Source organism: Ornithodoros turicata, chromosome 9 (genome assembly GCF_037126465.1).
Source record: "Ornithodoros turicata isolate Travis chromosome 9, ASM3712646v1, whole genome shotgun sequence".
NCBI classification, from domain to species: Eukaryota; Metazoa; Arthropoda; class Arachnida; order Ixodida; family Argasidae; genus Ornithodoros; species Ornithodoros turicata.
Window position 1 is genome coordinate 972157 of NC_088209.1, and position 15318 is coordinate 987474.

General features: G+C 44.5%; 1 long non-coding RNA gene across 1 annotated transcript in view; it reads right to left on the reverse strand.

The window, feature by feature from the left end:
• Positions 1–11430: 11430 nt before the first annotated feature.
• The window catches only part of LOC135369177 (uncharacterized), a 113087-nt gene continuing 109199 nt past the window's right edge, over positions 11431–15318 (reverse strand). Inside the window, exon 3 of the long non-coding RNA XR_010414950.1 lies at positions 11431–11705. This is a non-coding gene — a long non-coding RNA (uncharacterized LOC135369177). The remainder of the gene's footprint in view (positions 11706–15318) is intronic.

The following is a 15318-nucleotide window of genomic DNA, read 5'->3' on the forward strand; positions in this document are numbered from 1 at the left end:
CATCTTAGCTTAAAGCACAAGTCTTAAAAGATTTCGCCGGAGGCGGCAGACGGAGAAAAAGAAGAAGAAAAGATGTCTTTGACAAGCAACCCGATTGGAGTGCGGAATAAATATTTCCGTCAATGCAGTTGTCCATTGTTTGACTAGGAAAAAGGAGCCGTCCAAGATAGGGCAAAACGGGAAATAAGGCAAGATAACTGATTACGGCGGTCGTTCGCGACATGGAACAAATATTTTCGTCAATGCAGTTGTCCATTGTTTGACTAGGAAAATGGAGCCGTCCAAGGCTTGCAGTGGGGGCCAAGATATGGCAAAACGGAAATAAGGCAAGATAACTGATCGCGGCGGGTCGTTCGCGACAACTTTTACAATCGCATTCGGGTTCAGTGTCTGGGAGATAATACGAAGCCTTCGCGAAAAGCGGAAATAAGAGTCATATAAGTGGTCTGGCAAACCCTGAAAAAATAAAACAATGGAGAGGGTGACTTGTATTCAGTCACAGACATGTCACTAGTAGTCCACGCCCAGTCCGAACTGGTTTTGAAGGGAGAGTGCGAGCTATTTCAAATCCCGCCAACTCAAATCTCTATAGAATCATGTGAGAATCAATTGTTCTACCCTATATCGACAATTACCGGTGGCGAATCTACAATTGAATGGAATATAAGCAATCTTTCAGATATTGAGAAGTGATGGAAGTGATCCATATACAAGAACTGCGGATGGCGTAGTCAATGATGTTGTATTCCCTGTGAATAACTTGGGAGCTGCAATGTTTAAGTATATTAACGTATATATCAATCAACGATTAGTATCATCAAATTGTCTGAATTCCTATCGATGTATGCTTGACACTTTGCTGCACACGAATACTCATCTTCAGAAAACAGTAGATGATTGTGGTTTGTATATTTATGATTCAGGCGAATATGCTGCAAATGATCCAAATTCCAAAGTTGCTAAAGCACTCATTTCTAGAACAAGTGGTGGTAAGCTATTTGAAGTTGTCATGCGTGTTAATACAGATTTGACAGATCAAATTAAGCTATTATTACCGGGATTGGATGTCAGGGTATCAGCCGTGCACGCTAGCGATACGCATCGCTTATTGGATGGGCCAGGAGAAACACACCAACATCAAATCAAGATACACAATGCAGTATTGTCATTACGTAAAGTGAAAGTCACTAACTCAACTTTCCTCTCTCACCAGTCTGTATTAAAGAAACATCCAGCATGCTATACTATGCGAGGTTTAGAGAGCAAAATTTAGACATTAACTGCCGGCTCGGTGGATGGAGTTTTTGATAATCTATACACTGACCGCATTCCAGATCGTATCTCAATGGTTATGACACGAACCGAAGCCTATCAGGGTGACTTCAAGTTGAGTCCGTTCAATTTTGAACGGACTTGACGTGAGTTCAGTAACGCTAACGATTGACGGACATAGAAAACAACTCTCATACGATTGGGAGAATGATCTATGCAGAGCGAGCTATTATGAATTCCTATCTCAACTGAATGATAGAAGCGTCGAGCTACGTTATCAGAATTATAAAACTAATTCATTCATATTGCATTGGAACCTCAGTGCAGACGAGTCCGTTGGTGGTTATTTTAATCCCATACGTAAGGGAAATTGTAGAATTGAACTTAAATTTGCAAAACCATTGCCTCACGCGGTGTCGATTATACTTATAAGTGAGAGCCCCAAGATATTGACAGTCAATGCCGACCTTGCAGTTCACTTGGATTAAATCATGGACGTTCTAGACCTTGAATCCTCAAACTGTGAGAATGTATCGAGGAACCTACGCTGTCGACAGAGTTTCGCCACTTCAAGGAGAAGGTTTCATTGCCATTAATACGCATCCACACGACGGCCCAGGAGAGCATTGGTTGTTGTACATGATGGATCGAAATGATAGATTCATCTATGTGGACAGCTTTGGTATACCACTAATTGAAGAAGAACTGCTAGATCTACCTGTTGACGAATATTGTGACAAGTGTATACAGAGTCTCTACAGCTCCCACGGTGGTCTCTTTGTTTCCGTATTTGCTTCCCGTCTTTGCAAGAATTATTCACTCAAAAGCATTATGTCATTATTTGACAATAAGCTTGTACATAATGATCTCAAGGCTGACTGACAAGAAAATGACTGAAGAGGAATACCTCGTTTAGAAAAAAATGTTTTTATTTGTTCAATGTACAAGCTCTTTGAAGATAATCCTCCAGACTCACTATCTTGCCAGAGCCGTCTTCCTTTCGCTGGACGATGTAGTGTGAATGTTGAATGTAATAATTCCGAAGGATTGGTCTTCTCGAACCGGCATTTATAAAGGCCGATGAAATCTGTTCACCATCGCGATAGCGTCTTAACAAGTCACATTTCACAGCGACAAACTTTTGCAGTCTCTTCCTGAGTTGTCCACGTCTTGTTCTGAGTTGATACGGTAAACTTCGCAATATGAGTTTGAAGTCACTCTCAGGTCCGTTACAGTTCATGTACGAGTTTAATTTCAACATGGTCTTTGTACATCATCCACTGTATAGTCAAGTGAAGTCTCTCAGCCGAGTTCATGCTGATTCCGAGCTGGGGTGGCATCCAAGATATGGCCTGATATTACGATCTAGCCAGTCTGATGATTTTGTTGAAATCAATTCACCGCAGCGACGTCTTCTCAGATGGTCACCACTTTGTATAAAGAAGCGTTTGGGTGGTGTCTTCAATGTTTGAACAATGGGCAAATCGCCTGTCAGGAGGCACTCGTCTAAAACAAAAAATCTCCTTAGAGAAAGTGGTATAAGATAAGAAAGCCTTAAACTCACAGTCCTCCAGTGAGAGTGAATAGCACACGTCTGTTTCCATTGTTGACAATAGAGAGAATGCGATGGAAAGGATGCCTATTGGTTATCTGTGGTATACCATTGGTTATCGATTTTTCTATACACAATTTTTGGGTCCGCCCAGACTTACTATATAAAATAGTGGTCGATGGCTTGTTTTTCCCACCAAGTTCTACTGCCCTGGTTGCTTGTTTCATTTGTGCTGCTGTCGAGATCTTTGAAGAGTAAGTCTGCTTCTTGCGTATTATTCCTATTTTAATTTATGGAATATCTGTTCTAGTGCCTCGCTGTGGAATCTGTGGGCATGATTGCGTTGAGGAGGTAATTCGTCGTATGGAGGAGGAAGCTAACGTTCCAAATTTAGATCCTGCTGTGTTTGACGAAGAGTGGGGTTTAGAATTTGATCAGGTTTTGATGGATGGAGTTTTTGATGATAATACCCCGGCAGATGCTGTGCAAAATCCAGAGCCTGTTGTGAACGATCTCGCGGAACACGTTTCGGTGGCTCATCCTGGTGTTAGCGTACCTTACTTTCCATTCTTTGAATCCGCTGCGGCCTTTGAAGGGTACCTTGGACGTTACGTCCTGTTGGCGTCACCGTATGACGACCTTGTCGAGGATCCATTCGAATACCTGGTACATTACCAGCACGATATAGTTTCCATATTACAACAACACCCCATACCATTTAAATTTTATATGCGCGTGAAAGTATTGATGGTGAAGCAAGTTGGCGATTCGATGAGCAGCCATTTTGCTTTTCTAAGTGCCGTGTCGCGAGAAATTCATAGTCTCGCGGATATAATGGTTGCGCTAAATGAAATGATTAGCGAGTTAGCGCGCAACCTTGAAAATTATCAGGGTGAAGGTAGCGGTTACGTCTCCCGGGACGTATCCGAAATCGAATTGAATATAAGCATGATTGAAAAAAAGAGGATTGGATGTGACACTGTAATTCCTGCCGAATTGAAAAAAAGAAAGAAAACACTCACAAATGTAAAATGCCCGGACAACGAGTGTTTCAAATACAATACTTTAGCGCTATTGCATCCTCAAAAAACATTTGGAAATGATTGTAAACGATATCGCAAGTATCTCGTGGATCTCGATTCGAATCCATTGGCACGGGTCAGATGGTCGCCCGACGGTCCGGTATCATATTCGGAGATTGCAAAATTTGAAGAATGGAATCAAATTGATGTGTATGTGTACTCATATCAGGATGGGAGTATCCACACTTCTCGTGTTCCGCGTCTCGCATTTAACGATAAAGTGCAGTTATTGGAATTTGATAATCACTTTTTTGGGATAAGGAATTTCAGTACCTTGTTGGGTTACAAAAATAGATTTTTTTGTGAAAGTGTACGAGGGGATTTAAAAAACAGGAAAACCTAGTGTCACATAGGAGAGTGTGCAGGAATTTTGAGGAGCTTTTGTTGGAGTTCCCTGAGCCAGGTAAGAATGTTCTGAAATTTGACAAGTTTGGTCACATGTTTGCATTTCCATATATTATCGGACTCGATACAGAGTCTGTCCTCGACCCTAATACGAACGTGAAAAGTGCCGTGCAGAAGCATCTTATGAGCTCCTTCTGTTGCATTCTAATCAGAACCTATGATTTGAAAATACTCGCAAATGAAAAATATTTAGGCCCCGATGCCGCTTCCAGATGTGTCGACTGCCTGTTACGTTTTCAGAACAAGGTGGTCGATATCGGTCGTTGCCCTGCCCCCATTAAATTCACAGACGAAGAAACTCGTAAACATATCGCTGCAACGCACTGTGAGTATTGTGGTGTGTTGTTTAGTGTTCATAGGAAAAAGGTGCGTCATCACGATTACAGTCGTGAAAGCAGTGTTAGCAACTTTTTGGCTACCATTTGTAACGAATGTAACATCAATTGCAGCAATCATGGCAAAATTCCTGTGCTCATCCACAACCTTCAGTACGACATCAGTTCCCTATTGCATTGCTTCCATGCTTTGAAGTGGAAACACCCACCCAAGCTCATCGCGACGAGCTCGGAGAAGATTCGGAATTTCGAATACGGCAATCTCATATTAAGGGACACCACTCAATTTTTAAATAGTTCCCTTTCTTGCTTGGTGGATAGTTTGAAGGTGTTGGGAGGAATTGATGCATTTAAGTGCCTACAGCAGGTGTATGGTAATGACTTTGCACGTTTAACCAGAAAAGGCGTGTACCCTTATTCCTGGATCAAAAGCTTTCAAGTCTACAATGAAGAATGCCTGCCAGCAAAGGATGGTTTTTATTATGATTTGAATGGAAGACACATCAGCGACGATAACTATGCTTTTGCTCGGGAAACATATGATTATTTTGATTGCAAGTCATTGAAAGATTATACTTTGATCTGTTTGGAATGTGATGTCCTGCTCCTGTTAGATGTTATGCAGCATTTTAGGCAGCTTTCTATGAAGACATATGGATTGGAAGTGCTGCACTTTGTCAGTCTACCTGGATTCAGTTGGCAGGCTGCACTCAAGTATACAAAGGCCGAGATCGAGCTGCTTACAGATGAAGATATGTATTGAACCATTGAGTCTTCTATTAGAGGTGGTATTTGCCAACAAGGATTGAGGTATGCGGCTGCCAATAACAAATATTGTGCAAACTTTGACCCGGGGAAACCGCAAAGTTACATCTCCTATTGGGATGCAAACAGTCTGTATGCCAGTTGCCAAAGATTGCCATTACCTATTGGAAGATTCGAGTGGGTGCCCGAATCTGAATTTTCGAGTTTGGACATCATTAACCATCCTCAGGATGCAGAGTATGGCTACATTTACGTGTGCGACCTCGTCTACCCACCAGAGCTACACCAGAAGACCAGGTATTTCCCACTAGCTCCAATGAAGCAAAAGGTTGACGAGAGTTGGTTGTCAGAGTATCAGTTGGCTCTAAAAGACCAATTGAATTACAAACCTGCAGCACAGGGTAAGTTACTTCTCACTTGTAATGAAAAAAGAGAGTATGTTGTACATTATCGTTTGCTGAGTCTATATTGTAGGTTAGGTATGCAGGTGAGCAAAATTCATAGAGTGTTGAAATTTCGTCAGGGTACGGTCTTTGGCCCATACATTGAAATGAACATTAAGCGACGCATTGCAGCACAAACGGACTTTGAGAAGCAGATATTGAAGTTAAGCTGTAATGCCCTTTACGGTAGGACACTCCTTTCCCCCAGGCGATTTAGATCAATTAAGATAGGATTCAGCAAAGATGAGGCCCAAAGATAGAACTCCTCAAACGACTGCATTCGATTTGAAATTTTGTCAGAGAATTGTGTGTTGTATGAGATGAAGAAAAGGAAGGTAAAGTGTATCTTTCCATTGCAGATTGTTGTATTTTAGATTATAGTAAGCTGATGCTCTTAACCGTCTTTGTTATTTTTGATTAAGTTGGTAATGTATGAATTTGTCTATTGCACTCTATTGGAAAAAAGGAATTGTCCCATCACCATCATGTATTAGGATACCGATTATACCGAATATGAAGAGGAAATTAAAAAGATTGCAGATGACCACCTCGATTTTTCATCCTATCCCACTGATCATCCACTCTATAGCAATAAAAATAAAGGAGCATTGTTCCGCTTCAAAGATGAGACTGGAGGTAGGACAATTGAGGAGGTGGTTGCCTTGAAAGCAAAAATGTATTCTATCCGATTGAGTGACGACAGTCAAATTGCTAGAGCAAAAGGTGTTAAGAAAAGTATTGCCCGTAGGGAATTGCATCACGACTATATAAAGATGTTTTGTTTAATAGTGTGAAGGTAAGTCATCCACAAAAGACCATATGTAGTAAGCACCAAAGCATGTATACAGTAGAAACAACTAAGCTTGCACTCATGCCCTATGATGATAAGATATTACTCTTTAATGCTATGAGTCATACCCATATGGAAGCTGCGAAATTGGTAATGAGTAACTGTATTCTTTATTATGTGTCTTGTGATGGAAGCTGCGAAATTGGTAATGAGTAAGTATATTCTTTATTATGTGTATTGTGTTTCTTCTATTACAGGTGGTGAAGGTTTTTCGGCTGGGTTTTTCTCCTTCACCTGATTGGCATCACAATTCGCAACTTGATTGGCATTAATAAATATATTGTCACTTGTACTTTTTGTGTATGACCCTTCTTTGCATGTCTCTGCATGTTATAAGCGCGTGGACAACCCTCCGCACACGCGCCGCGTGGGGAAAAATACGTGCAGGGCTCAGGGGCAGGGGTGCCGTAGTTTCGCCCCCATGTAGCCTCGGCCCGCCCTCCTACTACTAAGATTTAAATTCGGATTTACATAAAATATGGTATTTCAAATCCACACTACTATTTTCCACATGTCAAGCGAATTGGAAAACATTTTTAGTTCGCGTCCTGCTTAAAGACGATGATACATGCGTAGTTACGTACTGTAACAAAAATAAGGAGAGGTTGAATTAATCACCCGATTAATTCTGCCGCTCCTGTGAGAAAATTAAACTAAAATGGAGAAAGGAAAATGTAGAATAAAATATAACAGACACGAGGGGAGATCCGCTTCATACATGCGTATTTTAACCTGGAATATGCGGTTGTTCAGAACCCCTTTCTACGCTCCTTCTCTGCTTGACTATTGTTCTCCCTAGAGATATTGGGGCACCAACGCTATTTCAGGAACAACAGCGTTGACCATAATACTCCAAAGGCAGTAATCCGGGGGCATGCGTGCCAGTGTACGTGGTCTGCTGCTTTTGTGTTTCTTCGTGAAAATGGGCGAGAGACGAAGGGAAGGAACTGCGTCACTCCAGACAGTCGTGCATACCGCATGCAACGAATCTAGCAATGAAGGTTAAAACAAGTTACGGCAAAAGAATGGTGGTTGCGTCCTGCGACGGCATCTCAACGGTACTCTGCCTGAGGGAAGTTGAACTACCGTATTTTCACGCGTATTAGCCGCACCGCAGATAAGCCGCAGGACTCGTTTTTGGATACATTTTGAAAATGTTTTTGCAGATAAGCCGCACTCGCAGATAAGCCGCGGGTAATACGACGCGACTGCTTTGTGCGCTAAACCAGTGATGCACAAACAAAATCAATAGAGACTCTCAACGCTCGTCGACGGCGTACTCCCTGCCAGCTGCCCTGTTCCCGTACTGGTCCGCGACGTCGACGACTTTTAGTTTGAAGCCGCTGTCGTAGCTGTGCCTACGCGTTGGAGCCATGCCTTACCTGTAACTGCCGTGCCCGTGTCCACGAATGCTGCTGCTCAGGTCAAATGAGAACTGACGCTTAGCTGACCACGTTTTATCCCGATGGCAGGATGTATTGGATTGGATGGATGTATTGAACCCTTCCTGCCGACAAAGGAGACCGTAGGGAAGGCCATAAACCCTGTGGTCCACATTCCGGTGTCGGCATGATGTATAACAAAGGAGGTCAGTTCTAGTGTTCTACTAAGATCGGATTGTGCCCTTGTTGCGTGTTTTTTGCCGATTGTTGAATTAGTGGTGTTCCAGGAGACATTAATCACTGTTACCCCTTTTGTTAAAGCTGCGTGGGGGAATGTATTCGGAAGGTCAGACAACTGGAATGTAGACCCGCCCCTGTTCGGTATTGTTCGTGCACTAGCAGGGCGGTCCTGTTCCGAAAAAACATGAGGCACTGTCGGCCCTTTCGTGTAATCCGGGGTATGGGGAAAATACCAGGGAAAAATAGCCATCAGATAAGCCGCACCGTGGATAAGCCGCAGAGCGTCCGCGAAAAAAAAATTCGCGCATATGCCGTGGCTAATACGCGTGAAAATACGGTAGTGTACAAGCGCCTTACATTGAGTAGTGTCGTGTACTTTTCTTCGTCATAAGTGCTTGACGTAGCCATCACCGATATTCTGGTCAGTTCTTTACTGATGGCGCGCTACGAAGTGTCGCAGTGGGATAATTATGCTGTCTTCCGTTCCTTACAGATCTACGATGACGACTTTCACATCTGTGTGGAAACAGCGCAAGCAGGTACTTTTCGTGTCTGCGTAGTACCCGTCGTGTCAGTATAGTACCGGGACTGTCATTGAAACTGCCTTGGACAGAGTTCTACAGGACATTTCGGAAACGGTTTTGAGGTACAGTCGAAAGAAGCGCCAATTGGAAGCGTTCTTTGAAGCCTTTAGAGTCCGAACATGGTGACGGTAAGATGATTTGTCTTCCGAGATAGTCCACAGATAATTCGGACGTTTTATGGTTTTTATAGCGCATATGCGATGCGACACATCCAGTGTGTTTCTGTTTAATTCTTGTGTAATATCGGGTGAAAATTCATATTGTGATTATGTATATGTGCAGCAATGGTAGTGACACTCCTTGTGGTCCTCAGTCCGGTACATGAAAGGTACGAGTCCTTCATCACGCCGCAGGTGGGTACCTATGGCGTTCGTTCTTACTGTACGTCGCAAAAGGTTTTGTTTTGTAGTTTTGCATTTTTCGTACTTTATTATTGATGTCTCCAGAGCGACCGCGAAGACAACGTCCTGCTGCAAATACTTGCAAGATTTTGTCTATGTATTCTGGTAACTTTCTAGGTGGAGAACGAACATGTCTTTCATGTGGTGTGCTTTTCCCCGGAAGTATTCCATCCGGAGCGAACGCTGTTATGCCTGGAGAAAAAGACCCTAAGGGTGTCCAGCTTGCAAGAGCCTGTGAAGACCCTCGTCGCGCTTTACTGCCTTATGAACATCGAATTGATGCCGAAGTCCCCTTCTACACTGCAAGTGCTCTACAGATTAATGAATGTACCCCTCGCATTGGTGAGCCCATGTGATAAACCTGCTGTGTCTTCATTGAAGTAGATTGTGTAAAATAAAGATTTGTAATTTGTAACAGCCTTGTCTGTGTGCTTCCATGTTATTATGTGTGAAATGCCTCTCCCCACCGGCAAAAGTATATCACTGCCCAGGCGGAAAACATCTCTCCGTTACAGTGTTAAGATTCGAACCACTAGGGTAGAATTGCTTCCTTCAGGAGTGGAAATTTATAGCCCTGTAGGGCAGATCACTTCTACCAAGGGCAGAACGTTCCTCCGCAAAATGTATAGCATTTATCTCCAACGCGGAGGCTAATTTCACCTCCTCGAGGTAGACGTAGCTCTCCCATGAGGTATAACACATACGCCTTAAGGGGCATAATACTGAACCGTGGACGGGTAGAACTCTTCAACGAAGGGGGTAGAACTGCCACCCCGCTATGGGGTAGGTCTGTTCTACCCTGGGGTAGAACTGCTTCTACCCCTCATTTTCTAACCCAAAAGGGTCAAAAATTTGGGACAGCGCACGTCTACCCCAAAAGGTAAAAAAACAAACCTTTTTTTTCTGAGAGTGTACGTGGCCATCGGCGTCGGATATATGGGGGTATATTCAACGTGGCTCTTGGCGGTTTGATGCGTGTCTCGTTTGCGATCCATTTAACAGAGATAGATCCTGTATAACTGCCCGTACATGTGTGTTACACAAATGTGCACTTCATTGAGGAGACCTACAGTGATGCAGTGTGGAGCTCGAGGTAGCCAAACGAGAGAAGGAAACGAACAAACAAAACGACGCGCGGTTTTCGCACGCAACAGGTTCCAGAAAGTCAGCCAGCAAGAAGGAGGTAGCTTGCCTTGATTCAACGTGAGGATGTTCAACCTGGCACTGAACTCGGAATATGCAGTCTACATTTCACTGACACTGATTATGAGTCACCACCGAGCGTCGTGGAACCGGTCAGCTCAGACTCCCGTATCTGTGTATTCACACGAGCGACATCCTCACGGAAGATTCTAGTGGAAGAAGTGGCTCTGAGCCGCCCGGGCCGGGATCGTCCTGCACTGATGTACAGCCGTCTCGGAAGCGTTTGCACAACTCAAACGCTTTGCTGCGCCTAAGTGTATCGTGGCCATACTGAGCCATAACTTCTGTGACTTTCAGATAACTTTACGCCTTCATTCACGAGAAACTTCATGACAATTCACTGTTCGACGTGCGCGCTCACTTCGTTGTCGGCCATGTTGTCGTGCACGTGTCTTCTCTTTTGCACAAGCTTTGGACCACCACGTGGTGAGCGGGGAGGCCTGTCGCGTGTGAAAATGACGAAATAGAAGTAGCGCGAGCCATTTGGACACTCAGGACACAGAAAGTCCCGGTTGAATTGAACACCCCTCGCATATATAACGCAAGGATTAGGCAGTGGTGTCTGGTGAATATGGTGGAAAGTGAAGGTGGATTTTAAGACGATTGCCATATTTCAGTTGTTCATATGCTTGGTCGCCTTGAGACTTCTGCAGCGTTCGACTGTTTGTATGCTTCAGCACAAGAACAGCTACGTTTTATAATGGACGGCCTACGGACGGACAACGAGGAACGGAGAAGTCATGGTCGGATTGGGATAGTTGAGTTTGTGTCAATTCCCCGTGGTCAAGTTCTGGTTTGTAAGTGTTGAGGCGCAGCAACGAAATTCGAGATCAAAGCATCGAAGTATCTATCAGCAATTGCAATTCGTCCTTGGCTCGTTCATAGTATGTTCATTCAATGTTCGACAGCCAAGAAATACATTTTTGTCATTTATTTGCATTACATGTCGTTTTCTTCAGCCAGGAGGTGACGTGTTGTAAGTATTCCCAAACAGCGTACTCCGCCTGCATCTCTTCCTTAACTGCGAACTCTACCGCTTCGTTTCTTAGCCAAAAAGCTTCTCCGTCTCGTAGCAGACGCAGTACAGCCGATGGGGTCCAACACACCTGCCGCCTTTGTAAAACAACCATGTACAAAATTCGGTGCAAGCTTCGGTATCAAACGGGCATCCATGAGTTGGTGGCATTCGACCTGCAGAAGAAAAGAAGACAGACATGTGCAGTGACGACCTAGAACTCCTATATGTCTATCAAAGTGAAGAATCGAAAAGCACTCTTTTGTAGTTATCATCCTCGAGACATCCGCCAAGAACGTTGAGGCGAAAGCTCGCGAAAAGGCGTTGCGGCTCATTTGCATACGCTCATTAGTTAAAGAAAGTTCCTAAACTCCTGAACCCATGTTTCGCCTCAAGGGAAAATTATTCCACGAAAAATCCCGCGTCGACACAGTATAATCATTAGTGTAATCAATATTGGTTTCGGTCTACATAGTTATTTCGCGGAGCAACGTACTAATGCTCTCTGCCACTCGGTTGTCCGGCTGCCAGTTACATGCTTATGCACTTGGTTCATACCCTGGTGTAACCGAAGATAAGGAACAGACTGAACAGACTCTTTGGTGTATTCATACCATAATACGACACGGGCACGCTCTGCCGGTGGTTCCTTACCTTCTGTCTCCCCCGTGCGTGGACTAGGTGGATGAACGCGGATTGCTGAGAGAGAGAGCGCGCATTGGCACCCTGCTCCGCGAAAACAAATATGTGACCCGAAATCAATTAATTACTGTAGAAGTGATTTTTTTTTTCGCGCGAAAGTATTTTTCGTGTTTTTTCGCGCATTCCTCCAAAATGGCGAATTTAAGTTCCCGCGAATAACTCTGGCCAACAAAGGGCGAAAATCGTGCGGCGCTCGGCGCCCTATACCGTGACTGCCTTGACCCTTCGTACTCCATGGAGCGTAGGTAGTTTAAGGAAGCCGCAGAATATTGTTTTATCCGATCAGGCAAGATGTAAAGAAATGCAATTGAACACGCTTTTGTTGCTCCTACAAACGCATTGCGCTGTACATGTATACCACTATACCACGGCCGCATAGCGTACCGCAACATGCCTTTTCCGTATTCTCAAAACGAGCTTGTATGATAGTACGGCATCTCAACCGAACTGTTCAGTGCCCTGGGTGATAATGAATGAGAACCGCTAAAATGAATTGGCTGACCTACACACGTCCAGCACTATGGCCTCCTGGAGTGTCCCTAAAGACCATAGTACAGGGCCTTTCATCCCATGTCTGTGAGGGGAAGAAAGGGATTGACCTAGAACGCCGCCATCCCCGTGAACAACGGATTTCTTAGTACGTGCCGAAATATGCCCGAGTATTGACTGCGGCACGATAGGCAAGAGCAAAGCACTCCCGTGAACCTGTATCGCGAATTTAAGTTCTCTCGAATCACTGTTCAAACCAGCTTTGTTCGAAAACGCGAAAATATTTTCCACGCGAAAAAAGACAAAGACAAAACACTTGTACAGTACTCGAAAATCACTCAGTGTCGAGACACAGGTTTTTCAGGAACATTTTTCGCTGGAGGTTTCGATCGGATGAGTAGTGGTTCCGAGAGCATCCGAGGCAAAATTAAGCATATGGAAGTGAGAGCGGCTGCGTGCTCAGTTCTTGGTCAATGTCTCAGGAATGTTCACTCAAAAGAACGCTTCTCGACGAATTATTGAGCTGAGAGACGTCCGTGAAGCGTCCGGTAGACTTATCATACCATCTTGCACTTTGCCTCCTTCTGTGTATTAACTATTTGTACTAACTATTGAATGGGATTTCAGTCACCTAGAATAAAACACCTTGTTTTTTTTCTTACAAACAAACGAACAAACAAACTTTCGAGATAATAAAAGTGTCGCCATATGCAAAACAAAGAAACCTGAGACGTGGAGCAGAAAGGAACACAGCACAACACGTTCTCAAACGCAGCAACCTCTGATTGTTTCGATTTCATAAGTAGTATGGGATCAGCTCAACTGGCCCACAACGCACACAGTCGCCTGGACGCCATTAATGAGCAATTAGAGCTAATTGGGACCCCCCACAGTAATTAGAATCATCCAGGGAGTCATTACACTAATTGGGGATCATCTAAGACACGTCCAGACCACTGTGTGAGTTGTTGGCTAGTTGAGCTGATAAAAAATAAAAAAATAGGTAGAAAATAAAATAAAAAGATAGAAATAGAGTGGAGAGAAGGAGTTTAGTTGAAGATCAACGACGTCATCTTGAAGAAAGCGGCCCGGAACGGCCGCTGACCGTCGCTGGGCGACGGAGCACAGAGGCAGGTTGCAAAGCATCGCAGCACCAGTTCCGCACATCCTGTGACGTCAGCTGTGACGTCATCATGGCATGTCTGGGCAAGTTAGGACAGCTCTGGACATGCAAGGAGAAAAACACTCGTAATACAGAGGCTGGGAAAGCAAGAGTATGCAAACCATCATTAGCTAACAAGAAAAAACAATTAGTTACACAACAAATGAGCCCACCAGAACAGGAGCGGAGAACGATGCGACTGCTCCATCCGAGAGGCAGGCAGAGAACTGACTCGTAATGGTTTTTCTCCTGTATAAAGCCCCGCAGCTGCATCCCCTAGCGGTTACTTTCTTAACTAATCTCACAACAAAATTATTAAGAATCACGCCAGCGCTACTCCCGTTCCCAAGGCAGAAGATGATAGAAAATGCCGGGGATGCCCGGACAACAGCAACCAGCACCCGACGTGCACGAAAATCGCAAACAAAGCGGGAACAAAGTTGACGAAAGCATTAGTTACACAACAAATCACCTCACCACAGCAGGAGCGCAGACCGATGCGACTGCTCTCCGTGACAACCAGCCAGAAACTGAGCGAGCGCGGGGAGCGCACGTCTGCTTTCTGCGACAGCCGGAGAGAAACTGACTGGGGCGCCGCTCCGCGGCCGCTACGCATACGCGCTCCTAGCGCCCTCTGGGGCGACCACCTCCGAGAGGCTAAGAGTGAAGAGCATTCCTGCGCCCCCTGCTGGCCGTTCTCATTGGTCGTGAGGCTAAGAGAGAAGAGCATTCCTGCGCCCCCTGCTGGCCGTTCTCATTGGTCGTGACGTCATCCTATTGTCTCAGGGCTACCCTGTTTTTTTCCACTAATGCTCCTTTGGTCAATCTACAATGAAGCCACAGTATGACGTCATCATGCACCTGCGTGGCTCAAGGACGCGTACGCTCTAGACAGGGGACCTATTATTTATTGAATCACTATCCCATGATTATTTCCTTTATTCTTCTATAACGATTGAATAGGAAACTATTGCAGAAGAACACCATGCATGAAAGCTGATCGTAGGAATTCCAAAGTCTTACTAAATGAGACTTGCAAAAGAACAAAATATCCTAACACGTAACTCCATCAACGACAAATAAGAGGACTAGGCACTCAACAAATCAACACAGAGTACGGGTAACCAGGAGCGCAGAACTCAGGGCAGCACTATCGTCAAGACAACAATGTTCCTTGTCAAAAGAGAAAAAAATACTAAGCGTCAACAAAGGAAAGCATGCATATCGGGGCATGTCAGGACACGTCAGGTCATATCGTACGACTGCTGGGCAACAGAGGAAAACAAACACTTGAACAGAGTGAAAAAGGCACTCACCATCATTCTTCCCGTTCACAGCATTCCCTCATTGTAAATCCGCTCGTCACAAAATCCACCTGCATCGTCGAACACCATTCACCAGTGACGAACCACACATCCGCACCCCATCAGAGGCAG